Source organism: Heterocephalus glaber, unplaced genomic scaffold (genome assembly GCF_053883595.1).
Source record: "Heterocephalus glaber isolate CG9 unplaced genomic scaffold, H.glaber_assembly_v1.0 deba00001565, whole genome shotgun sequence".
Lineage (NCBI taxonomy): Eukaryota > Metazoa > Chordata > Mammalia > Rodentia > Bathyergidae > Heterocephalus > Heterocephalus glaber.
The window spans coordinates 196,012-222,448 of record NW_028258352.1 but is presented as its reverse complement, the minus strand read 5'-3'; the positions used below and the strand labels follow the sequence as shown (position 1 = coordinate 222,448).

The window sequence follows — 26,437 nt, the reverse complement described above, 5'->3', positions numbered from 1 at the left end:
GCATGCCCTCAATGGCCTAAAAACCTCCAGCTATCTCTTAAAGTTTGCACCATCTCCCAATAGCACCAAGCTGGGGATCAAGCCTTTAACATATGGGCTTTTGGAGACATTTATCAAAATCAAAGCACAAGCAATGAAAAGACATAGAAGAACCTTAAGTGTGCATTACTAAGTGACAAGAACCAACCTGGAAAGGCTACTTTATACTGTTTGATTCCAACTATATGACATTCTGGAGAAGACAAAATTATGGAGACAAGCCAGGTACAGTGGCACACACTTGTAATCCCAGCACTATGGGAAGCTGAGGGAAGAGGACTGCAAGTTTGAGCCCAGCCTGGGGCACTCAGTGATTCAGCAAGACTCTGTCTCAAAATAAAAAACAAAAAGGGCTGACTACAAATGCCCACTACAAAGACACTGAGTTCAATAGCCACTATCACATACATACACACACACACACACACACACACACACAAATCTATCTATCTGTCTGTCTATCTGTCTATCTATCTATCTATCTATCTATCTATCTATCTATATCAATCAGTGGTTGCTAGGGGTTAGTAGGAAGGTGGGATAAACAGGCAGAACACAGAAAAATGTGGCCAGGGGCAGTAAAAAATACTCTGTATAATACTACAAGAGCATACTCATGTCATTCTTTTTTCCAAAACCACAAAATGTACACAATCGGGACTGAACCATAATGTAAACTATGGACTATGGGTAACAATGATGTACCACTGTAGATTCACTGATTATAACCACATATTTCAGTCTGGTGGGGAAATGGTGATAACGCGGAATGGTGTTTGGAGGCAGAAGGTTTAGTGGAACTCTGTGTTTTTGCTCAATTGTGCTGTGCTTAAAACTCATCTAAAAAATAAAGCGCATTTTTAAGACAGTGTAATCATAATCAAGTAGTTATCTTTGAGAAGATGGACAAGAAATGAGGAAGGGCAGGGCAGCAGTGGTTTTGCTTTTCATAAGCTCCTGTCTTAGTTCAATTTTTAGATCTGTGCACATGTTACTATGATTATAAAAATTAAGAAAAGGCAATGCAAATGTCTGTGAATACAGTATGAAAGCAGGCAATCAGCAGTATGTTAGTTTTATAGGTAATGATCCTTTGGACTTAGAACAAAGATTAAAAAAAAAAAATTGAAAAAGGCCAGGGATTTACCTCAGTGGTTCTGGCACCTGCCTTGCAAGCGCAAGGTCCCAAGTTCGATCCCCAGTACCAAAAAAAAAAAAAAAAAAAAGAACAAAGATAAAAAACTTTGAGGCAAGTCAGCAAGCAGATACTCTGCCATAAGGAAGGAAGGAAGTCTGCTATCACATCTTGGGGCCTTACCTTGACTATGCAGAAAGAAATTTTTCCATAGCTGGACTGCCCTTCAGGTAATCTCAATGCAGTGCTTTCTAGAGACTTATATAATCTCATATTAAAGTTAACAGAAATTCTTTGGAAATGAAAACAGGAAAAAAACCACAAAGGTCCTACACTCATCCAAATGAATGAAATTATTTACTCATATTGTTTCCTTTGTTAAAAGCCAACAGTAGAGTCAATGTTTAGAGATGGTTTTGAGAGAGACTCTGAGTCCAACCTGGTCTTGAACTTGCAATCCTCCTGCCTCAGCCTCCTGATTTTTTTCCAGAATGCCATATTAATTTTGCTCATACTCCCTTGCTTAGCAATTTGGGTTAGAATTTAAAGTTCTTGTATATCTACATCCTCCTTTCCCCCAAATATTCACACTGCACCATGACCAGCACTCCAGAATAAGGGGGACAATAAAGCTTCCAAACAAAAGACCCTTAACATTCAGAAGGGGGCTCTGGCCTGGAGAGGACACAGTGCCTGCTCTGTGTTGGGTTACAAGCAAGATATGGAGGACACAAAGATGCAGTGTTTGTAAATGAGATAATGGTATGGTCTGACCAGCTTCTCACAGCCAGCCCACACAGCAGGCTGCAGTTAGTCATCTCCAGAAGCAGAAATGCAAAATGGCTCTGGAAGGACAGCTCCCAGTGCGCAAAAGTTTGAAAAGTGCAAAGCAGGAAGAGACATCTAGTTTCCATTGAAATCAAAGTGGCCAGAGAATGCCTGGCCCCAGGATTCACTCTGCAGACAGCATTCACTTCCCTGCCCATTGTGTGGGCCAAATGAAATTCTCATTGCCCAGCTCGAGAGCTTGGCACCTCTGATCATAATTCTACCAGCATTGAGAAAATAAAGCCCACAGTCTCCAGGCAGCAAACACCAAGAATGAGGAATTGCTGAGGGTGGTGAGTCTCTAGCAAATAACGAGGTCTGTGTCTCCACAGGCAGCCCTGTTTCCAAGAGATGGAAAAAGCTCAATTTCCAGGTTTGTGAGGATCAATCCAAGTTACAGCAGCCTCTTCTAGATCAAAATGGACATAACTCTTGAAAAAGTCCACACTTGACTCACCGAGATCACTGAGAAATTTCCAAGTTCCACCATTAAAAGATAGTAAATTCATCTGAGAATTAAATGAGTTAGCCCACTGATTCCTATTTATTTCCATTAGCACTGGAATTTTTCAAAAATTTTGTGAGACAAGGTCTTGCTATGTAGTTCATTCAGCCTAGCCTTGTACTCACTATGCAGCCCTGGCTGGCCTAGAACTCATGGCAATCTTCCTGGCTCAGACTTGAGTGCTAGGATTACAGACATGCACCACCACATCCGTTTTTTTTTTTGAGTTTAAAAAAATGACTCATGGATCAAAATATTGAAAAAAAAAAAAGCTTTAAAGAATTGCCTACATTTCTTAACATTTACTATGCAAGAAATGATAACAGCACTTTATATCTGCTTACTGCTTTGGTATTATTTTTGTTGTTGTTGTTGGTTTTGTTTTGCAATTCTGGTGACCAAACTCAGGGCTCTGTGTGCTAAAGAAATGCTCTGCCACTGAGTTAAATCCCAAAACAGGGCTTTTGTTTTCACAGCATTATTACATCTTCATTTGAAGCTTACAAAAAGCAACTGGAGAAGTATTGTTATTGTTATTTGAGGCAAGATCTTGCTAAGTTGCCCAGGCTGGCCTTGAACTCCTAAGCCTGGGTGATCGACTGCCTCAATCTCCCAAACAGCTGGGCCTGTAGGAGGTCCTGTATCTGGCTTTTGTCAAAAAGTTTTATCATCATTATTTTACAGATAAGGAAACCAAAGGTCTGAGAGGCTTCAAAATTTTTCCCAAGGATTACACAGTAAGTTTTCTGGTACCTATGGAAAGTACAAAATGCTATTTCAGAACTGGAAAAAACAAAAATCATGCAGCCTAATTTTTCATATCAAGCAGTATCAATGGCATCCAACTTCTGCTGCCTGCTATTTATTAAACTCCCATGTTCTAGTTACCACTCAATATTTTCAGAAGAGAACTCAGCCTTAGACAAGGCCTTCCAGTGTTCAACAGCTCACACAGTTGGACAATCTTTCTTTATATGAAGCTGAATTCTGTCATTAACATGGCACACACTGGTTCCAGTTCTGAAACAATCTGGAACCACAAAGAACAAATTTACTGTCTCTTAAAAAATAAAAAATAGGGCCGGGGATTTAGCTCAGTGGTTCTGCTGCTTGCCTCGAAAGTGCAAGGACCCGAGTTCGATCCCCGGTACCAAAAAAAAAAAAAAAGGTGTATTAAAATATAAAAAAATTAAAAAATTCATTGCTTCTTTCATATGTTCTCCAAGTACCTGAGGGCAGATATGTTTTGTATTATCTCCTACTTCAAAACATTCCTAATTCTCTCTACCGGGTCTCATAGGACATGAGGCCCCACTCATTGGATTAACTGCCTAGAGATTTCTCATTTACCAAAGTCCCTCTGAAATATTATCCAGAATCTCAGATACACTGTGGATATGGTGTTTATGAGTTAGAAATCTTTGGTTAGGGGAAACAACAACATATATACATACAAGTAAAGCTTGCAATAATACAAAAAGAAAGTTTTGGCTGTCCCAACTGAAAGTCTAGTATCAGGTTAGCTTGAGTTCTACCTCAAGTTGGAAGATGTTCTCAGAGTCCATTTCTTTCCATTTCTTGCTCCTGCCCTCTTCCTCAGGTTCCCTTCATCAATAAGCTGACTGCCCACATGGCAGTGCTATGGCTCTGGCATCTCTAAGCCTCACATCATATCCCTCAAATTTAGTAAACAGAGGTAATGGTCTCCTAGAAACCTCAACAAACATCTCTCCAAATCTCATTCTGATTGGCTCTGAGCCATCCTTGAATCACTGAGGCCAAGGTTTTAGTACTGATCCACTGCAACTGGGAAATTGATGAGTTACCCAAGGAGAATTCCTGGGAGAAGAGGGAAGTAAAAGCTGGGAAGTCAAACAGCAAGTGTTCAAGTATGGTCTGATCAATGCTGAGTCAGTTCACTGGTACAGTAAACTAGTACATAGTAATACAGCAGCTAGAAATGGTACGCTAGACCTCTCCTTATTGGTGGGGCATACAGAGCATCTTAGTGGGTGTCTGAAACTACAAGGTATTGAACCCTGTATATGCTGTTTTTCCCTCTATATACATTCCAAGAAAGAGTTTAATTTTAAAATTATGCACAGTAAGATATGAAGGTTAATAATAAAATAGAACAATTATGACAAAATGTTGTAATAAAACTTATTGAATGTGGTCTCTCAAAGTTTATTATACTGTACTCTTTTTTCTTATCGTGATGTCAGATGATACAATGTCTATGCTTTGGGATAAAGTAAAGTGAACGATGGAAACTATGACAGTGTTAGGCTGTTTTAAGCCTAACATTGAGGGTTACTTGAACATAAGCATTTTGATACCTCTGTGGTTAATCTTATAACCAAGATGTATATACTAAGATTAATGGGTGAGTAGTTTAGCTGGCATAGATACACTGAGAAAAACAATGGTTCATGTTCATGCCAAGATCAAGTGAGACAGTAGGAAATGTCATAATGCTACTCAGAATGGCAAGCAGAGTATCTGAAACCATGGAAAGCAAAACTGTGAGCGGCAGGGGGGTTTGGGGGCTACTATACAGTAAAACAGTTGAAAACAAGCCCCAAAAAGCTTTAGGCCCAAGAAGGTAATATTATGCAACAATTAAAAAAGAAATTGCATAAATTGCTTAGCATAAATTCAGTATGCAGAACACTTAAAAGACAATGTTAACATGGGGGAAAATAACCACAGGATAACAAGTTTTAAGACTACTGCAACTGCCACTGGGCAAGCATTTCTGGATGTAATGAGTAGGTAGGCTCTTCAGGAATAGACTTATCACATTTATGTTGCTATTTACTAAATCCCAGAGTTCAGTTACCATTATTTCAGAACAAGTTTCCCCATAACTTCACAGCTTAACAGAAGTTTGTGGGTTACGAACTTGGGGAAAGCTTGGCTAAGCTGGCCTCTCTCAGATGCTCTCAGGTGGTTGTAGTTCCATGTTGGCTGGGGCTATAGTCATGTGAAGATGTGAAAGGGGTGGATGTGCCAGCTAGCTCACTCACTCAGTGTCAGATGAGACCAGCATGGTGGTCTCACAGTGGTGACTCATTACAGAAAGACTCAGGGCTCCAGAGGCAAGTGCTCTTGCACACCAGTAAGAGCTGCGTGGCCTTTCATGGTCTCAGTCACATAAGTCGCTTCCCTCTGTTCAGTTGGGGTACCTTTGGGCCTGCCTAGATTCCAGAGGCACATCCCTGATGAAAGTTGTGAGCTCACATTGCAGAAGAGCATGTGGGGTGGCAGTTACAGCCATTTCTGAAAAATACAGTCTGTCATATCTGAGCAGGCTAACAGGAAAGATCTTATCTCACGAAGGCATTCATTATGCGCCTTTATTTCCTAGATTGGTGTTTGCATCACTGGAGTGCCCAACCATGGAATGTGAAATCTACTGCCAACTATGCAATTCCAAAGACATAGTAAAGACCACTGTCAAGTCCTCTCCTTGGTAAGTACAGGACTCTTGATGTACTGCACTTTCTAGATTTAGCTGGTCCTATTTCTTCACTCTAGTGCAAAGGAGACAAAGGCACAAGTAAATATTTTGTTACTTCACCATGTCCTTCAAAATCAAGCTAAGGCTGATGAAATATGTTCAGCAATGACTTTTCCTCTATTTTTTACTTTATTAATATTTCAAATTTTAAAAACTACAAAACTAATTCTTTGTTACATATATTAACTCATTTAAAACCCTATGCAGTAGGTACTATTTTTATACCATACATAGTTTACTAAGGAGGAAACTGAGGCACAGCTGGGTCAGATAACTTGTCTGGGTTCCACATCCCAAGCTGGAATTCAAGCCCAGGAAATGCAGGCTGTAAAGTTCACACTCTTAATTACTAAACTCCCTACCCCCTGCATACAGAAAAAACACATGCTCTTTCTAAACATGAAATAACCAAAAACCTGTATTAGGCTGCAATGACCACTATGAACAGCCTTGAAAGAATGTGTTCTTCCAAGACTGTTATGTTGATACAAACATGCCTGGTCTTGTACAGGATCACAGCATACAGTACACATATAGAACATTAAGTTGTAAACATTCCTTTCTGAACTCTGATTGTCGAGCGCCGGGGATTTAACTCAGTGGTTTTGCCACTTGCCTCACAAGAGCAAGGATCTGAGTTCGATACCTGGTACCAAAAAAAAAAAAAGAATTGTAAACTCTGTTTTGTCCCTTGAGAATACAGTTTATGTTACAGCCTTCTAGAAGACTGTAAACAGACCTAACTTGTTATTAAATAATATAAAATTTTACTAAGAATGATGTACCATAACTTATTCAAACTATTCCTACTGAAGGACATTCAGACTGTTCCTAGACTTGGGCCACTACAAAAAAAAGTACTGCAATTAGCAAATTTTTCCTCCATTCACTACATGTACATGTACTGGTGCTTTTATTTCTAGAGGTCAGAAACTCTAGATTCCTGAAAAACAACACATATTTTTCAATCTCAACAGCGACTGCCAGATTGCTTTCCAAAAAAAGATTGCAATAATCCACAGGACACTGGAAATTTACAAGAGTAACTGTCCTCTCTACCTTTACCAAAGCAGAAAGTTATTTCTTTTGATGAAAAATGGTTTCCTTTGTCTTGCATTGTTATGATTATGATTAATGTCAAATACCTCTGATTTTTTTTCGTTCCCTCCACTTTTTTGGCCATCTGAATTGCTCACCATCTTATTATATTAACTTCCACCATCATCCCTTTCGGCATTTAGGCTTTTCTTTTTTATAGGTGTCTTTCATATACTCAGGATATTTTATAGTATTTCCCTCAGAAAGTTACATACTCAAATACTTATACCTAGTATTTCTTCTCTTTATTTTTAACTGACACATTAAAAATGTATATACCGGTTAGGTGTGGTGGTGCACACCTGTAATCCCAGCACTGGGGAAGCTGAGGCAGAAGAAATGCTGTGAGTTCAAGGACAGCCTGGGCTACCGAGTGAGTTCAAGGCCAGTCTGAACTGTATTAACCACTTATGTAACTATGAGAGACTATTACAAGGAATAAATATTAAATTTGTTTTAAATTTCTTTGTCTCTCTTTGTAAACCAACTGTCTAGTGGCCTCTATAAAACCCTAAAATTAAAACAGATTGAGATTAAATGTATCTTTCCTAAATAATACTGTTATTCAGAAAAGACATTTTCTGTAAAATCTGAATACAAGGAACCTCCTTTTGTTCTAAGAAAAACTCTGGAGGAAATTAGTCTCATGTCCAGGCTACCTGGGAAGGATTGATAATTTTATAATATTAAATCTGCACACCCTGGATCACTAGGTAGTGTTTTCATTATCTCAGGTCTTATTTCAGGAATCACAGTGCAATTAATACTTTTCACCTTACATTCTGTAACTTTCTACTCAAAATTATTCTTAGCTATCTTGCGGCATTTGTTAACTGCACTTTTTTCATTTTCCGATGCTTACCAGTTATTCCTAGTACAGGCTGAGAATCACTAATTCAAACCTCTTAAAAGATCCAAAATCTTGGGCTGGGGATTCAGCTCAGTGGCATCACACCTGCCTCGCAAGTGCAAGGTCCAGAGTTCGATCCCCGGTACCAAAAAACAAACAAAACAAAATCCATTTAAGATTTTGGATTTTTTTTTTTGGTATTGGGGATCGAACTCGGGACCTTGGACTTGCGAGGCAGGTGGCAGAACCACTGAGCTAAATCCCCAGCCCTCTTAAATGGATTTTGGATGAAGGATGCTCAACCCAGACTGCTCACGCTTTCCAAAATCTGAAAGGTGAAACAATTCTGATTCCAAGCATTTTAGAAAAATGATACTCAATTTGTATAGAAAAAGCTATTGTTCTCTTTCTTTTTACACATACACACACTTAGAAAATCTTAGGTCAAATTTATTTTTTTCAATATTTAATTTTAAAAAAGGTTTTTGTCTTATTGCCCTAAAACCAAAACAGCAAGGCATGGTGGTGCACACCTGTGATTCCAGCACTTGGGAGGCTGAGGCAGGATTGCTGCAAGTTTGAGACCACCCTGGGCTACACAGTACATCTGAGGCCAGCCTGAACTACACAGTGAGACCCTGTCTCAAAAATAAATAAATTAAATAAATAAATAAATAAATAAATAAATAAACGCCAGGGATTTACCTCAGTGGAGCTGCGGCTGCCTCACAAGCCCTGAGTTCGATCCCGGTGACGGAAGGAAGGAAGGAAAGAAGGAAGGAAGGAGAGAGAAAGGAAAAAATGCAAAAATAAATAAAAATTTAAAAACTCAAAACAATGTTAAATAATAGCAATAATACTTCAGGTTTTATATTTTTCTAGGAACAATTTTGAGAGAAAATTGCCAATTTCTTTCCGATTTTCAAAAGTATTATTACAGAATTAATTTTTTATTTCTTTCACACCTCTAACCAATAGACCTTTATTTTTAATATTTCTCCTCTATTTTTGTAACTTTGGAAAATAGTATTTTGTTTTATTTCTCTACCATTTTGTCTTCTATTTTATTCAAGATTTACCACTATTCATTTATTTTTCCTTTCTTGTTCTTTCACAAGTTTTGTAAATTGAAGATTTCACTCATATTTTCAGTCTTTTTCTTATACTAATAAAAGCATCTATAATTACACATTTTCTGACAATACTCTAGTTCTATTCTACAGATTTTTCTACAAAACTCTACTTTCTATTTATTGCTATACAATTTATAATTTGTTTTGTCTTCTTTTAGTGCAGATTGTCTCAACTCAAAGGTAGTTTTTAAAAAATATAATTATCTTTTTTCTTGGTACCTAATTTCAATGGGTTACAATATTAAGATTGGATATAAAATAATTTTTATATTTTAGCGTTTTCTGTAACAAAGTACATGATTAACTTCTGTAAGCCCTCCCTATACCTAGGTGAAAAATATGTGTACTCCTTGCTCCATAAACTTATTGAGTATAATGTTATAACCTCATATTTTTGCTTTTTTGATTTGTTTCAGAGATTGAAAATTAACAGCCTGCAAGCCAGGTATATTTTGTCAGGCTGGGAAAGTACTTTAAAATGCATGAACCTCAATGGCTTTAGGCAAGGCACACCCCATCCAATTCACTGTGCCATACCCATCACGGAGCTGTCTTCTGCTCCCTAACTCAGATTCATGCTATCCCAACCTCTGTGGGCATCCAAGCTAACAATGTATCTTACTTGATAAGCCAAATTAGAAAAGACATCTAATTAACATCTGGTACACGCCGGGGATTTAGCTCAATGTGGCTCCGCCGCGAAAGCATGAGGTCCCAAATTTGATCCCAGGTACCAAAAAAAAGTCAGTAACATCTGGTACAATACGTTTTTAAATTAATTCTCTTATGCCTAATTTTTTCCATATATATTTTGCTTCAGAAAAGTTAAAAGACAGTAAACATATTTTCAGTTTTATCAGAATATAGTATCCTTTTCTGTCCTGTTCAGTACTTTTGGTTTTTTTGGTACTGGGGATTGAACTCGGGTCCTTGTGCTTGCAAAGCAGGCAGCGGAACCGCTGAGCTAAATCCCCCCCGCCACTCTGTTCAGTGCTTTTGTTCTTGCATTCCACTTTGTCTGATGCTAACATAACTGTTTATTGATTTTTAATAAATAAATTTAGATTAAGAATGTTTATTGTGGTGCTCTTTATTTGGCTTTGTTGCTTCCAACTGTTTAAATTTTGTTTTATTGTCTGTTAACTCTTGTTTTATCTTTTTTTCCTTCCCTAACTTTTACTGCTTTGGTATTGTTTCTTTATTCCTTTCTCATTTGTTTAGCTCTTGTCATCGTCATCATTCTCAATATGTTATTTTGGGAATACAGCTGAGTATCCCTTATTTGAAATGCTTGGAACCAGAACTGTTTCAGATTTCAGGGATTTTTGGATTTTGACATGTTTTCATAGACTTTACAGATTGAGTATACCCAATACAAAAATCTGAAATCTGGAAGGCTCCAATTTTCTGATTTTTAGATAAGAGATACGCAAACTATACTTTTTTTCCTATTATGATAGTAATTATCTACCATTCCTAACAGTATTAACCAAACTTTTACCAAAGTTAAATTACTGTGCCTCTAAATTACTCAACAACAAAAAGAGCTTTTTAAAGAAATTTTACAACTGAATGCTTGGATAATTTCCATCCCTAGTCCTGAATTTTACTGAGATAGCTTAGATTTTTTTTTTAGTTCCAGGCTATTTCTTTAATTTTCCAACAGTGGAAGTCTTCTCAAAAATCATCACTTTTCACCTACATTATGAATTCTCAGCCACATTAACATCCTCCACTTGTGTATACAATATACATAATTAATGTAATGTTTTCTGCTGTAAGATTCACTGCTCACCACTGTTTCTTATATTAATCTTCCTCTATCTTCCCATTTCTACCAGTATCTAATTACCAGTATCTAATTGTGTTTGATTATTTGTTCAAATAGGTGATACATAAATCTTTCCGATCTAAAATTATCCTGTTTTGATTTGATTGATATCTTGGCAGAGTATATGATATTTGATATTCTTTCTGACTGCCTAGCTTTTGATCCTTTCTTTTCTGTTTGGGGGTTTCTCCCACCCCTGCACTAGTCTTAGTTGAAGGTAGGGTTAATCTCCCATTAAATACACTAAAATGTAAGCTCTTAGTTTCCTCAGTGCTCACTTGCAGCTAGGAAGGTCTCTGACCTTGCCATTATTTACTCTTGTCCTAGACTTTGATTTAGAAACTACTACTACAAAACAAGGACTATGATGGAAACATCATGACAGCAACGGTGATTGCAACAGAATCATGATCCTAGCAAATATGGTCAAGGTGCTCTCTGTGGATGTCAGTGTCAGCTGTGTGTGGCATAAACTACATTGTCTATGCCCAGAAACACTCAGTAGTGTACGGCCTGGGCTAGCTCTAGGTGAAATCTACAGCACTGCTGCTGCCTGCACAGCCTCCCAGTTTAGTTCTCTAGCCTTTTAGACAATTCTACCTCCTTTTAAAAGCCAGGCACTGGGCCAGGGATTTAGTTCAGGGGATTTAGTTCAGTGGTTTCAACACCTGCTGCGCAAGCACAAGGACCTGAGTTCCATCCCAGGTTTCAAAAAAAAAAAAAGCCAGGCACTGTGGCTCACAATCTACAGAAGAGTACATGTGGTCATGACTCTAATCTATGGTTGCCATCTATCTGGCTGCCATAATAACAGTATCACAGACTGTGGCTGGGTGTCATGTTGCACACCTATAATCCAAGGGTGGCAAGTTCAAGCCCAACCTGGGCAACTCAGCAAGAACCTGTCTGAAAAAAAAAGTCTGAGCAACAAAGGCCTTCTGGTTTAATCCCTAGTACAAAAAAAAAAAAATCTTTAAAATTTTATTTTTCTTCTCAACCAAGTAAGTTTTTATTCTCTACAAGTCAGAACTCAGGCTAATATGGCTGGTTACAGCAGATTTATATTATAATTCTTAGAGTCACTAGTCCCTACAGACTCTATTCCAGCTTCTAGCATTATGCAGCATATGGGAATCCCAAGCCATAGTAATTTTTCTCAAAATTTACCTATCTTCCCCTACTCTCAAAATGAAAACCGCTATTTCTTTATTAATATGGGTTTGGTTCTCACCATCCAAACAAATCCTCACATAGAGGAACACATAGAGCTCTGGAGTGAATGAACCATCTGGGGCAGCACTTCTATCTGTCCCCACATCTCTGAGAATAATTAGAGAAGCAACCCTACCCCAAGGAAATAGTTAAAATCATAAACACAGATTTATGCATTAGTATTATTTAAAAGAGAAAAATTCTGGACCTAATAATAGAAGGATCAAATAAATTATGATAATATATACAACATAGTATTACAGAGATGCTAAGAATATTTGGGAATATTAAATTATATGAACAAATGTTATGATACACTGTTAATTTGAGAAATGAAGTTATAGTATGGCTTCAACTGTATAAAAGTGTGTTTGTGTGCATATGTGTATATATGTGTGTATTACAAATATATAATGGAAGTATACACAGAAATGTCAACAGTCACTATCTCTGAATGGCAGGATTATGAATGACCAGACAAAAAACATTAAAAAGCCCACTGAAGCAACTTCACTGGTCCCGCTCTCTTCACAGGATGAATTCCAAATCTATTAGGATGGCATACCACAGTAATAATCTACAAATTTATGTGCCTATCACCCTTTCAAAATGAACCCTGTGCTCTGGAAACACCAAAGATCTAATCAGCCCTCAAAACTGCTGTATTCTTTCACAAATTCATTTCTTAGTAAGTGCTGTTTCCTCTCACCCTTCGTATGTGCCACTTCACCCTTTAAGATTCATCCCAAGTGTCCCTCTTCCATGAGTCTTTCCCAACAACCCCAGGAATCGATCATTGCTCCCGAGTTCCACAAAGACATGTGGAACTGTCTTACGGTGCCACTGTGGAAGCCCCACATGCACAGTGCCACAATCGGGTTTACAGATCTTCCTCCCTTTGGTAGACTAGGTAATGGCTTCCCAATGGTGTCCACATCCCAATCCCTGACACCTGTGAATATGCTACTTTGTATGGCAAAAGGATTTTGTGGATGTGATTGATGATTGTGAGATGGAGAGATTACCCTGGATTACTCGGTGGGCTCAACAAAAATCACTGGGGCCTTATATCAGGAAAGCAGGAGAATTAAAGAAAAAGGAGATGTGACAATAGTTGGAGGTAGGTACTCTGAAGACTGAGGAAGGAGCCACAGGTCAACGAATGAATATGGTTTTCAGAGGCTGGAAAAGGCAAAGAAAGGATGTTTCCCTGAAGCTTCCAGAGGGAATGTGGTGATTTTAGATTTCTAACCTATTGAAATACCAAAGAATAAATGTGTCTGAAGCCACTAAATTTGGAAATGTTGCAGCAGCAATAGGACATCAATACACTCCCTTACTATCTCAAGCACCCCTTAGGGCAGGCAAAGGAAAGGGCTGAAGCAGGAGAAAGCATTGTGTCAACACTTGGTGAGAACTGAAATGTTGCCTATATCAAGGAAAATGACTGAAAAGATGTAGGAAAATGAGAGAAAGCAGAAGGAAGGGGATAACATTTATCAAAACTAAGATTTATTAACAATTCAAAAAAAGATTTATTAACATTTACTGAGAATCTACTAACTTACATTATTGTAGAAAAACCCCTATAAAGAAATATTATTGTCCCACCTTTACAGAGCATGAAAATGAAACAAGAAATCGAGAAACTTGCCTATGATCCCACAGCTACGTAAACAGGGAAGATAGAATCCAGGAATTCTGGCTCCAGAACCCATGCTTTTAACTAATAAAAAGAAAATGCTTAAACATGGAAGGATTTGCAGGAATTTGTGTATTTATATAAGCCAAAGAGGATGAATATAATTTAAATCAGATTTAATTTATTTTTAAAATGCTCTTGATTCAAAGTGCAATGTGGTTCTGTTATCTAATCTAATTCACATGTAGATTCAAATCCCATGACATGATATAGAAGGGTAAGTTCAAAGCCGGGGAATGATGTATTGGGGCTGCTCCTTTATGTGCATCCAACCCACCCTCCCATCCTCAGCCTGCAGAGGACTGGAGAATACTTCTTGCAGCATAGACCTGCCTGGACACTGGTGACACTAATGAGAAGCCCGAGGAACCGCAAAGCATCCTGACATTGGTGCTCCTACTGGTCAGGACTGCTGATAGGAGAGGAGAGGTGACAAAGCCAGGCAGTAGCACTTAATCCCCAGGAGCAAAGCAGTCATGCTAACAAAATACTCAGCACAGCTATATGGTAAACATTTCTTTGAAAGTCTTTCCTCCATATTTTCAATAAAATTTGAAAGGAAAAGACATTAATTAAAAGAAAAAATATCCTGTAATCCCAACATTCTGGGGGCTGAGGCCTGAGGATTCCAAGTACAAGAACAATCTAGGTAATTTAGGGGGATCCTGTCCAAAAAAATGTGACCTCAGGAAAGGCTGCTTTCACATACAATACAGTTTGAATCTGGAATGTCCCCCAAAGGTCCATGTGTTTAAAGGCTCCCCAGCCTGACTACTGGGAAGTGGTGGAACCATTAAGAGATAGGACTTGCTGGGGATTTAGCTCAGTGGCACCGTGCCTGACTTGCAAGTGCAAGGTCCTGAGTTTGATCCCTGGTACCAAAAAAAAAAGAAGATTCAGTCATAGTTCTAAAAGAATAATGAAATGAAAAAATTTTTTTAAAGATTTAAGAGGCATGGATGAAGGCAGAAAAGATCAAATATAAGTATAATAGGAACCACAAAAAAGGAAAAATAATGGGAGATTAAAGAAAGTGTTAAAAGAGGCAAAAAACACCAGGCAAAAGGTAATTAAAAAGGAATCACATTAAGATGTTTTCTCAAATGTCTGAATTCTAAGTACTGTGCTGGCTTAGAGCCAATGTTCTCTGAGTGGAGGAGGTGAGTTTTGATGGTACCAGAGCTAGGAGCCTAGGAATGACTAGATCCTGCCTGTGGGCCTGTCTGCCCTTCCTAGGGCTACAGACTGCAGTTACTAAGCCCACAGAGAGGTGAGGAGTGGTGAACAAGTCACACTGAAGATGACAGAGCACTTTCTTGACAACTGGCCAGAGCTCTCCTCCAAGAGCTGAGTTGAAGAAAACTTAGGGGTGGTGGGTATATAAGAAGGCCTTTGAGAGGCCTCTGACCCCTCCACTTGGCACTCTGCAGGGGAGGCCACAACCTGGCCTCCTCACTCTGGTACAGGAACAAAGGAGGTTAGGAAGAGGACCTGATCCAGATGTAGTTCAGGGAAACAGGCCCCAGCGAAGTCCACAGCAAGGAGTGGTAGAGAATGAGTCAGCTGGCTGAGTGTGGGTGGAACCTTCAGTCAGCCATACAGCCAACTCCCTAAGAGTGAACTTTTTAAGGAAGAAAATACTGGCTCAATGTTTGTTTTCAGGATATCAGAATGCCCCCTTTGGTCTGTTCATAAAGGAAATGATGGGAAGGACTCCTGGAAAAGGTAGAATTTCCAGATAGCACTCCCAACTCCCTGCCTTTGGCTAAGCGGGGAGAGGGAGAGGTTCTGACTACCTGGTCTCAATTTAGGACACTGCAAAGAACCATCCTAGTTTGAATTCCCCTTAGGACTGATAGAGGCCATTGTGGCACTTGTATCTCATTTCAGCCCAACAGGCTTCCTTCATCCTAAGTCTCAAGGCCTATTTCTCTAGAAAGCAATGAGGACTATCAATTATTACCTTGTTATATATATTAATTTAAATCTTTTATTTAAAAATCATCTTTATTTTAATGAAAATTAAATTTCCATATTAGCCTTTTTCATTTTTTAAATTTTGATTTATTTTTTGCAGTACTAGGGATTGAACCCAAGGCCTTGCACAGACCCCCAGCTCTTACTAATTCAGGGGTCAAAAATTCAACTGTTTATAGAGCCAGGCAGGCAAATAAGCATCTGTGAAGGGCAAAGTAAGGAACTAAGGGAGGAGTAGGTAAGGGAGGGGTAGGAACTGTGATACACGGAGAACTTAGGCTCAATAAAATATTCTCATTCAAAAAAAAAAAATATTCTCATTCAAAAAACTTTAATGTCCTCTATGAGACAAATGAACGTTGCCAACTTGTGTCCTCTGGTCCACCCTTTTAAAAGATATAATCAGCATACATAAAATTTTACACTCAGTTTTGTTCATTTATCTTTATAGCCAATATTTGGGTATAATTCTGACAGCTACAGTTTTAAATGGCAGTGGGCATATTACCCAATGAATCTAATCACCATAATTACTTAAACTATTCTTTTGTTTAGAAAGCTAAATGCTGGGAGGTGACCTAGCAATGTTTATAATAATATTAGATAAAAGTGTTTATTAAATGTTTCCTGGGCCAGGGATTTAGCTCAGCAGTTCTGCTGCCCTCCCAAGTGCAAGGTCCTGAGTTCCCATCCCCGGTACCAAAAAAAAAAAAAACACCACCAACAACAAAAATGTCTCCCTTAGTCATTTATGAGCCTAGATTAATTTCTTTAAATTTAGCTCTTAAGCACTGCTCCTGATACACAATAAGCATGGTAGTTTTATAAATAAAAAGTGACCATGCTCTTTCAAAGATAATACAAGCATCTTAATATTATGCAAATGTTTTAAACTCTGGGGAGAAACTTCTTGGGAGTAATGATTAAAGCTGACCATTTCACCTAAATATGAAATAAAACAGAAACTTTTAGGTCAGCTAACAGTCTGCATTCTTCTCATGCCAGGGCAAAGGCTAGACTTGTATTTTAGTTATTGTTTCCCTTTGTTTCCCAGACTCAGGCAGCCTTATTTGGAAGTTTCCCTTTCTGGCTTACAACTTCAAAAAAAATAATACTGTGGGACTGCATAACCTTTGTTCCTTTTCTCCAGCCCCATTGTGATTAAATGTGAGTTAATAGATAAAGATGCTTGTTAGTTTTGGGACACTAGATAAAAATCTGTAACAGACCTAAAGTCCCAAAGTAAACTACTCAACTCCTTGTTTGCCCGGAACTGATGTTCCAGACACCACAATCTATAGAACAAGCTGCAAATGTCTGCTGACCATCAATACGTGACAGTCGACCACTAACCTTTGTCCCCTTTTCTTTAATTCTATATGTTAACTTCCCCCTCAACCCCCTATAAAAGCAGCCTCGGACTCTGAGCCAGTTGCCTCTCTAAGCTATTTTGCTTTGGGAGTGCCATCTGGCCAGACTAATAAAGGTCTGTTTTACTTTCCAACTTGTCCGGTGTGTTCCTTCCCGGGTGTTCTTCGCTGCAGTCAGCTCCTTGGAGCGTTTGGTAAGGCCAACGGTCTTACAATACTCTGTGGCAATGCAAAATACTTTATACTGTGGACTGTCCAAGTCATACAACAGAATCATATACTTCTAAAAGAGGGTCTTCATGGAAGTAAATGTAACTCAGGTCCTCATTTTACCAACATGAAAATCCATCAAGGTCAAGAAAAAGGAGTATCTCTGAACCCAGGGGTTTGTTAATAGTCCAACCTACTGCCTAGAAAAAACTGGGTTTGTTTATTCAATGTCATCTATTTATAATCAAGCCTTACCAAATCTCCCCCTCTTTTTGTCCTTTTCAAGATAATCCACACGGTCTCATTTCTTAATCACTCAACTCTGATTCTCACAGTCTTGAAGGATAAACACAATGCTACAATCACACTGATTAGCCTTGAGCTCTCTCTTTCCTCCTCTTCCCTTAAACGGATTCCCTCCCCTTGCCTTCTTCACATTCCAGTCTACACCAGGCCACTTTTACCCTCTCAATTGGCACTAGTCCTCTCAGGCTGAAAGAAGAATTTCCCTAAGTATTTCTCACTATTTCTGGGTGAGCCCAACTGTGCCCTGGGGGTATACAACAGCTCCTGTAAAGAAGGAAACTAGCTCCTCAGGGACAAGGGGGCGGAGGAAGTGACACTCCCTAGACTCTAGGGAGTGACATCAGGGTTGAGAGCTGAAAGGCTGAGAAATAGGATGAAATAATTTATCTTCCAAATTGGGACATATCTGAGAGTAAAACTAATAGGAGTAATCAACCCAGAAAAGGTTTTCAATGGGACTCTCCTGGGGAAAACTGGGACAATGGTCAGCCTGTGGAGAAGTCAGCAATAAAACATTATGAGGAAAAGCGCAAGTTCTCCAAGACAAGAAGGAGCCAGGTGTTGGTGTGATTCCAGGTACTGAGCGGGGAGGCCTGAACATCTGTGGGCAGGGGAATGGCACCTGCCAACTCAGCTACCAGAAAGAATGCCAAACCAAGAACAGAAAGAGATCCCCAGGAAAGCTAAAGAATGTTTGTCCTGTGATGGGAAAGGGAAGCTTACAATACTCTAAATTAGACTATTCTGTATCCAAAAAGGTTAGCATAAGGTTCTGGCTATCAAAATTTACTATACAGAAGAGGTCTTTTTGGTTTTTGTTTTGTTTTTGATACTAAGGATTGAATCCAGGGCCATGTGCATGCTAAGCAAGCACTCTGCCACTGAGCTACATCCTCATCTCTTTATAAATATGTATTTTTTGAGACAAGATCTTGCTACTTTGAAAAAGGATCTCATTAAGTTGCCCAGGCTGGGCTTCACCTTTTGATCCTACTGCCTCAGTCTCTTGAGTAGCTGGAAGTACAGGTGTGTGTGCCACCAGAAACAGCTCAGAAATGGTCATTTTAATGTACAGTTCATGTTAAAATTTAATCATTGCTCCAATTACTATTACAACTTAATTTTAATTCTCTCTTCTTTCTTATTCTTTTACAATTACTGACTCATAATCCCTACCAAAGCATAAAGCACAAGAGTAGAATGCCACAGAAAATTAGGATGTCAAGGAAGTTGTGAGAGATACACATGGAAATAAACACAAAAGCAAACAAAATACATACACACAAACACAGAGACATAACTCTTCCACACACACTTTGTTTAACTGCAAGAGACTGTTTCACTACATTTTGGGTCCAGTTTTTAAGCACATAATTCCATGTAACTTTGTTACACTGTCATGTTCTCAGATTGAGGACACAAGACTATAACTACAGACAGATAATTTTCATAATAGTTTTATAACCACTATGAATAGGCTCTTTATCTGTCTATAGATCAGAAGGTTAGAGGGTTGATAATTTGACCTTCCAAGATTTCTTTTCCTAATTTGGCTGCTGATGCAAGAGAGAAAAGCAGGACTCATTAGAGAAAGGAGATGAATTCTTTGGCAGATAAAACAAAGGGGATTTTCAAGGGCTTTGGAGGTTGTTGGCATCGCTTGCTTATTGGATAGTTTCTGGTCATAATTTATGACTTTACTTTTCCAGGTTTAATAAGCCCTAATCTTAACACTTACCCACAGTAACATTTAATTTGGGACAAACAGTTGGAAATGAGGAGAAGTTTAAGGAAAAAAGATTAATTTTTCTACACTAACAGGGCAGGGCATTTTCTTTTAAAAGAAAATGAGAAAAAAAAAGGATAGAGGTAAAAGAATATATATGAAGAGATAATAAATTATGAAAATTCAAGGAAACGGGAATCCTAGGACAGAGAGGAAGGGAAAGAGCAAGCAGGCATGTACCCTGTACCAACCCCCCAGGGAGTCCCCTTGGTTTAGGATCATTGGTTTATCTTTGCAGTGGTATGGAATGAGAAAAAGCTCTTTTGTGCACAAGTTTTTTTGAAGTTTATAACATTAAAAGACTTAATCCCAATTTTAAACATTTGGCCAACCGCATTAATTTTGAATTATCAAAACCGACTTTCTCCTTAGAATTCAAAAATGTACTGCAAATAAAGAGGGACAGCTACCATCAGTTCATCAGAACACTATATAATGCTTTCCTATATAGGCCTCTGCAGAGTGAGCGAGTATAAAGGCAACAAAGACAAGTATTCAATATTCATGTGAAAGTGCATGCTGGAGTTGAACTTCACCAAAGGACCCTGGATGGCTGAATGGGAAGCTGGTGGTCAAAAAAGATGAAGTCCTAGCAAAGTCTTCATAAGGATACACAGAGCCCTACAAACTTCACACTGCTTCTATGGCAGGCATTACATGGGCCGTTCTGATTTGACTGAAGCCATAAAACATTTTTTGAAACGTAAAACAATTCAACAGACTAGAAATATCCAGGCAACATACTCAAGAGGTGAAATCCAAACTCTTCTCTGTTAGGATATTTAAACATATAAAAATATAAAATCATAGAATGTTAAATTTAACAGGAAACTAACCTTCCCCACACTGTTTTCAACATAAGGCAACAAAGTACAATAAAAACATGTTAATTCTCCTTTCATGTTAAAAATTAATATGTTAAGTAATTTAAAAATTTTCCAAAGAGAGGATTTACAAAAAATCTCATTTAACATTCATTATGCAGTAAACATTTTCAAGTCCATCAAGCCATTATTTGTGTTTGTGTGTGTGTGTGTGTGTGTGTGTGTGTGTGTGTGTGAGAGAGAGACACAGAGAGAGAGCGAGAGGGAGGGAGAGAAAGAGTTGTATATGTGGGTGTTGCTGGGGATCAAACTCAGACTTAAACAGGTATATTTAACATATCACTGAGCTACACTCAGCCCCTATTTCTGATTTTAAAAACCATAACATATGAAAGATAATTCTTCCATATAACAGAAGACATCTATTTCATCTCTAACATGTATGCCTCTGAGTAGAAAGTTTATAGTTTATCACAAAGCCCTCACGTTTCTTATTTCTCCCCCAGGTTTTGTACATTTGGCTTATTCTGTGAATGTGACCTTTATACTTCCATTTTATTTCTAGCTATTACTAACAAACTCCCCCCACCCCCAGTACTGGGGACTGAACCCAGCGCTTTGCACTGAGCCACACCCCCAGCCTTTTTTTGTTGTTGTTTTGAGACAGGGTCTCACTAAGTCACTAAATTACCCAGGCTGGGCTTGAACTTATGAGTCTCCTGCCTCAGCCTCCCAGAGTGTTGGGATTACAGGCATGCACCACCACACCTAGTCAAAAAACCCTATTATATGCATACATGCATATATGCATGCATGCATATACATGCATACTCATAAATTTATGAGTATATATTTTTTTCAAGTTGGTTGCCTAAATGGAGTTTCATTAATTCTAAAAGATTTTCAGTAGATCTCTATGTCTAGACTAACAAGAGAATTATAACACCTACAAATAATGCTATGTCATCTCATTTTAAATATTATTTTCAAAAGATCTGCATTCCAGCAATGAGTCAGGAGTTTTTTAACTAATAGTATAATATTTTTTTAAATAAAGCTTGATTAAATGTGGTTATATTTAGTTAGGGCTTGTACTCCTACACTAGTAAGAATGTGCTACTGCTTTCTTAGTGCTTTTTAAAAATTTTTAGCTATGGGGCAGGGAATTTAGCTCAGTGGTTTCACCGCCTGCTGCGCAAGCACAAGGACCCAAGTTTGATCCCCGGTACCCTCCCCCGCAAAAAATTTTAGCTACTTCTGAAAGGCTTGGTTATGAGTAGTATTACTAGTATTAAGTTTTCCTTTTGTCAAAACAAATTGGAATACTTTCAATATTTTCTGTTTTTGGAATAATTTTCAAGTTTCTTTTATTTGATTATCACTCTTACAATTCTGGCTATTTATGACTCATCTGTCCTATTATGTGTTTAACATTTTCCTGCATAAATTTAATATCACTTGTTTTTTCTTTAACTTAATATGGTCCTAAGCAGACATAGATTTGATGTGCTAGTTATAATTTTTCTAATACTTTTAATTATTAAAACAACAAATGATTGGGGCCGGGGATTTAGCTCAGTGGTTTCGCCACCTGCTGTTCGATCCCTGGGACCAAAAAAAAAAAACAACCAAAAACCAACAACAAATAATCATTTGTATATACCTTAAATTACTACCTGTACTCTCTGAAATAAAACAATCTTTAGGAAGCCATACAATTTTAAATAGCACAAAAATTATACTTTCCTTTTATTTGTTTGTTTTTGGCACCAGGGATCAAACTCAGGTCCTTCCGCTTGTGAGGCAGGCGGTGGAACTATTGAGCTAAATCCCTGGCCCCTACTTTCCTTTTATTTGAAAAATTATCATTAAGCCATCTGGGTTCAGCATTATTTTGTAGCTATTTTCTTAAGTCACTTTGCAATGTCTTCTAAGATTATTTTTCTGTTCAACTGTTTCAATTCTCTAAGAATTGATTTTGCTATTTCTGTTTTCCTAGCAATATCCAATTTTATCAGAATCTTCTTTTCTATTCTACTTTTATGAAAATCTCCATCTATTCTTTCATGGGTAATGTGGGGCATTTGGTCTGGGTGTTTTTTTTTTAACTATACCTTTATCTGCTTCATCATTTCAACAAAGAACCTACATGCACATTTTTCGGTTCTAGTGGGATCTGTTGTTCTTTCATATTTATTTGACAAATATTAACTATGTGCCATCCATGGGTCAGATGCTGAGGAAAGAGAAGAGTATAGACAAAGTAACAATTTATTGCATTAATTTCTGCCCTTCTTAAAAACTGTTTTCCTAGATTTCTTTTGCTATTTTCCAATGTTCTGTTAGCACTTCATTTATTTTTTAGTTTTACTTTTTTGACAATAAAAATTTTCAGGAGAACAAATTTGCTTATTACTTGTAATGATATTAGTATCATAATTTTTTTTCTACTGATCCATAATTATAGTTTTCGGTTCCTACCCAAATCAAAACCCCCAAATGGAAATTTTAAAGTTTTAAATGGAAGTTTTAACATATTCAATCTTATTATTTATAGTTTTATAGCATTATGATCACTGAGCAATCAGTTACAATTTCCCTTAAAAGACTGGCACGAGCTGCGGAATTTGTGGCTCTGGCGAGATTGAAATCATGGCAGGTCCAGAAGGCAACGCCCAGTACCAGTTCACTGGCATCAAAAAATATTTCAACTCTTACACTCTCACAGGTAGAATGAATTGTGTACTGGCCACATATGGAGGCGTTGCTCTGACGATCTTGTATTTCAAGTTAAGGTCTAAAAAAACAAAAACGCCAGCTGTGAAAGCAACATTAAGTGTGTTGGGAATCAAACCCAGGGCATTGTGCATGCTAGGATTTTACAGTATTTGATTTCATCTGTGAAGTTCCTGCGCCTGGAAGAGCTGTCACTCATCATGTAATACTGAGTTTGTACAATAAATTATGAACCTGGAAAAAAAAAAAAAAGACTGGCATGAGGTTTTCTTTCTGACTATAGAATAGATCATTGCTTTAACCATTCCATGAATACACTGAAGTTAAGACACAGGTTAAATTCTCCTACTTTACTTGTGAGTTTTCTCAGGAATTTCTAATACATTTTACTTTTGTTACTTCCAGGATTTTGCTATTTAGTGTATGGGATTTGTGATTGCTACTTTTTCTCTTGGATCATACGTTCACCATATAAAAAGTCTCCCTCTCCTTTGAGGTACTACTCTGTGGTGTGTGTTTGTGTCTTTAACTGATTGCTTCTATTCTTTCAGTAGAATGACCCTGTAAGTTAGACAAAGGTAGAAGAGATACTCACAATTAAATCACATTTGTTTTAACTATAAGACACTGCCTTAAAATGCAGAAAATACCAAAAAGCAGGCAGGTCTTTATTAAGTCAAAAGTCTTTGGAGTTAGGTGGGAAAATATTCACATATTTCAAGTGCAAAAAAACAGTGCAAAGCCTAATGAAGTGGTATGAACATTTGAGGGCAGGTGTCTTGGGCTCCTATTAGAAACCACAAGAATTAAGTAAAATACAACTTAAATCTAAGGTATATGGTATTATGACCCTTACCTTGTTTAAGTTTTGAAGTTCATGCTAGAGAGAGTACAAAGAATCTGAACTCAGAAATCTATACTTAGAAGAAAAAGAAATCTGTACTAAGGCAAACTATCAATAAAGGGCAAGGGCAAATACAGCCTTCAGATGAAGGCTGAGAAAATTTATCATGCACAGATTACCTCAGCATATGCTCAAACCAACTATGTTCAAGATCACATTCAACCACAGCAGAAGGGGCTGAAGTTGCGATCTGAATTCTGAGCCTCATCTTTGCTCCTGCCAGAGATCTCTGCTGGTTGAAAACCTTAGCAAACGATGAGAGCAAAGCCAAAACTTATATGGGAATTAATTCCAATATTATTTGGAATAAAACATTCATACAAACATCTTTTAATCATACAAAGATTAGAACAAGTAGAAAAAATTTAAAGAATTAAGCAAAGAATAATAGTCTGTCTTATTAAGAAGTGGTGGGTTGGGCTGGGGATTTACCTCAGCAGCACTGCACCAGCCTTGCAAGCACAAGGTCCTGAGTTCAATCCCCGGTACAAAAACAAAAAAGAAGAAGTACCTGCACTTTAGAATTCTATTTTTAATGTTTAAATAAACTGGACCTATTAAAGAGTTACAGATCAACCCTGTGATTCCAATACAAAATGTGTAACTAAATATTAATTTGTTATTTTAATTTGAAAGTAGGCAACTATAGATACACACATGTAAAAAGAGAATGTATATATTTTGGAATATATAAAAGGACTTAATCACTATGTTTATTATAATAATTATTAAAGTTATAAGACTTAAAAAATTGAGCTTAGGCTTTAACAAAAGAGTAAACATATTAAGTCAATAAATAATTTAAATGTTTAAAATTTTAGTGAAGTTTATAAACTGAGTCTGAATATTAATAAAAAGATCTCCTTAGCCAGGAATTTAGCTCAGTGGTTCTGCCGCCTGCCTCGCAAGCACAAGGTCCTGAGTTCGATCCCCAGTAACAACAACAACAAAAAAAGATCTCCTTAGAAAGTTATTATTTAAACTTTACTAGATTTATAAAAAGAATAAGATGATATTGAACTCTAAAGCTTAAAGAACTAGCATTTTTATTATCCACTTTGCCTTAATTTTTAAAATCAAGTAAAGGCTGAAAACATTTTTTTGTAAACTAAGTATCTGATTTTCTGTCTTAACCTACAGGAAAAAGGCTCTTTTTTTTAATGGACAGTTTAATCCAGTCAATTTATTACAGTAACATATTTAATATTACTGATCTTTTAAAAACTGTATTATCATTTATATAAACATTTCCATCTTAAATAAAAAGTATACATTTTCTAAAGTATGTCTCCTATAACACTCTGAAATTCTTCTATGGAATAAAATACAGTATATTTGAGAAAAATGCACACCACATTCTCCTGTTAGTGAATATTATAAAAACTCTGATGAGCCGGGGATTTAGCTCAGTGGCACTGCACCCGCCTTGTAAGCGCAAGGTCCTGAGTTCAATCCCCACTACCCCCAAAAAACCAAAAAACTCTGATGAGTCTTTGAAATAAAAAACTAATGAAAAAAGAAGCCATTAACACCTCTGAAGGGAAATCTACTCCTTTCCCTTCTACCCAACTTAATCCCATACTACTAACTGCTATGAATAAAACAGAATGCAGAACCAAAAATGTTTTTAAATTAGAGAATACAGTTGATGAAATGTTTAAAAGTCAATAGGAAAACAAGAAAATGGTTAATACGGAAATTTTAGAATACACAAAGGTTTGACAATATACAGGATCATACAGAAAATACTCCAGCCAAAACAGAGGGGAAAAAAGAAGAAAAGAAAATAATCCAAGAACTAGTGAGTGAGCTGACCAGAAAGGACTAGAAAGCAACCAGTTCAAGTTAAAAGCATTAAGTCGAAGCTTCAGAATAGTAGCAGCTAAAGTTTATTGGGCATTTTCTGTGTGTTAGTCTAACCCTTCATATGTTTTAATCTATGAATCACAACAATCCTATGAGGTAGGTTTTACTGCTATCCCCCTTTCTAGATAAAGAGCCTCAAAGAACTAAATGTTTTGCCTAAAGCCTCACAGGAGGAAGTGGCCAAACTGAGATCTGAACAGGCAGCCTAACTCCAGAGCTTACACTCAACCACCAAGCTTTGTCTTTAAAACATTTATTTTTTAATAAATTCCAGGGCTAGGGATATAGCTCAGTGGTAATGTGTGTGCTTAGCATAGAAGCCCTGGGTTTGATTCCCAGCATGCCCCATGGCCCATCCCAAGAAAAAGAAAGTCCTTATAACAATTGGTAAAATAAAGAAGCTGGATAACAGGATAAAAGCATGTAAGTATATTAAAATCATTTTTGCTTTGTTTTTGAGACAGGGTCTCTTGATGTAGTCCTAGCCCAGGCTGGTCTCAAACTCACAGTCTTCCTGCCTGAGCCTTCCAAATGCTGGGATTACAGGCATGGGCCACCATGTCAAACTTTTATTTTTGTTGGGGTTTTTTTGTCTTTGGAGA

The 26,437-nt window shown here is 37.5% G+C and overlaps 1 protein-coding gene, 1 long non-coding RNA gene and 1 pseudogene across 21 annotated transcripts in view; 2 read left to right on the top strand and 1 right to left on the bottom strand.

Annotated features, from left to right (window-relative positions):
* The window catches only part of LOC101705037 (cytospin-B), a 394,241-nt gene that overhangs the window by 191,138 nt on the left and 176,666 nt on the right, over nucleotides 1–26,437 (bottom strand). The gene's annotated exons all lie outside the window — the stretch shown is intronic.
* LOC110346933 (uncharacterized) lies at nucleotides 4,220–13,904 on the top strand. Of its 2 annotated transcripts, XR_015443365.1 has the most exons (4): nucleotides 4,220–4,429; nucleotides 5,878–5,982; nucleotides 12,689–12,842; nucleotides 13,774–13,891. It is a non-coding gene; the product is annotated as an uncharacterized LOC110346933 (long non-coding RNA). The 2 variants fall into 2 exon arrangements; XR_002391218.2 differs by lacking the exon at nucleotides 12,689–12,842 and having other exon boundaries at nucleotides 4,230–4,429; nucleotides 13,774–13,904.
* On the top strand, nucleotides 22,952–23,292 carry LOC106008279 (ATP synthase F(0) complex subunit k, mitochondrial pseudogene; annotated as a pseudogene).